The sequence below is a fragment of the Pristiophorus japonicus genome, chromosome 8, assembly GCF_044704955.1.
Source record: "Pristiophorus japonicus isolate sPriJap1 chromosome 8, sPriJap1.hap1, whole genome shotgun sequence".
Classification (NCBI taxonomy): Eukaryota; Metazoa; Chordata; class Chondrichthyes; family Pristiophoridae; genus Pristiophorus; species Pristiophorus japonicus.
The window spans coordinates 118,839,176-118,840,942 of NC_091984.1; positions in this window are offsets into that span (position 1 = coordinate 118,839,176).

Consider the following 1,767-nt stretch of genomic DNA (forward strand, 5'->3'; position numbering starts at 1 on the left):
TGAAATATGTTGTCGTCCAGGTATCATTTCTATTATTTCTTTACAACATCCCTCTCTGCTCCCAATTTTCCCTGTTCCTCTCCTGAAGGTAATGACATTTCCAGTTCTAGTGAAAGGTCAGCGACCTGAAATGTTAACTCTGTTTCTCGCTCCACAGATGCTGCCTGAGTGTATCCAGCACTTTCTGTTTTAAATTCAGATTTCCAGCATCCGCTGTATTTGGCTTTTGACATTGGGGTAGAAATTGTCCTCTGCCCAAAACGGGGTGCACCCTCCATTTTTTAAAGTTTTTCCCTGCTGCGACCCATGCAGCGGAGGTGCCATCGATATTCGGCACTTGGAAGTTTTTTTTGGCTCAGGGTGGAAGTTGTGGCAGCTGAGGGGCGGACGTGCCCTTGCAGCAGGTCCACCGCCGCGACCAGTAATCAGCGCCGCACGGACGAAGTCATCGCGGTGCAGACGTGCTGCATTGAGCTGGCGTGTCACAACGTCTCTCCCCTTCAGTTAAAGGAGAGGGCCACTGCGAACTCTGCAGCCACTTCAGTGGCAAACACTAGGCCACCAGGGATGGTTTTGGCTGGGCCAGCGGCCTGGCACTCCTGTTGGCGGCCCGGCCGAACCCGGGGGCATAATAGTCGGGCCGACCTGGCAGTCGGCCGACAAAGAAAAAGAACACGGTAGCTGCGGCAGTGCACTATCCCGTTTAAGAGCAGCTGTGCCGCCATGCCACAGAGAGTGCACCGACACAAAAAGCTGCTCCTGCGGGGCAATACCGAGAAAGGGGCTATTTCCCAAGGGGAAATTTCATGAGGGGGTCCTCGCCAGTCGGTAAGGGGTTGGCGCGTGCATGCCGCAACAGGAGAACGGGCGGAACAGTCCCGGGCACCGGTCCATAAATCACGAAGCGCAATTTCCAAAATAGTGGCCTCTCCACGGAGGCTCGAGGGCCATTCCACGATGGCCCATGTCCGCCACTTTCAGGCGGCCAGAGGCCTTATCAGAAGGGGCAATTTTGGCCCTGTAGAATCATATAATACAGAAGGAGGCCATTCGGCCCGACGTGCCTGTGCCAGCTCTTTGAAAGAACTATCCAATCAGTCCCATTCCCCTGCACGTTCCCCATAGCCCTGTTAATGCTTTCTCCAGTATATATCAGTATATATCCAATTCCCTTTTCAACTTTATTATTGAATCTGCTTCCACCACCCTTTCTGACAATGAATTCCAGATCATAACAACTCACTGCGTGAACTAATTTCTCTTCATCTCGCCTCTGGTTCTTTTGACATATGCTGGCTGCAGTTCCACAGGCACCAGCTGCCCTCCTGTACCTTTGCCAAGTGTATGGGCCTAGACAACCAGGCTGGAATTTTCCTTCCCTTGGTGGGTCCGGTGCAGCTGGTGTCCGTGGAGGGTCACGACGCCGCTGCTGGCTCCATCCCGCTGCACAGAATGAATTTACCTGAATGGGGCCAATTAAGCCCGCCCAGTGCATTACCCAATTAGATGGAGCGGGTCTGGTGACGTCACTCATGACGTGTTTTTAGCCAGGATCCTTAAAGGGACACTGGCCATATTAAATTTTAAGTTCAATCTAACATAGTAGGTGTTGAATCTTTACTGTACAATCATATAATAAAAGTTATATATGAGTGGCAAAGAAATGTTGAAATAAAATTGTCATTAAGTAAGATGACTCCATCTACAAATACAATCAAGAACATAATTTTACATATACATTAATTGGGAAGTTAATCCTGCATCGTT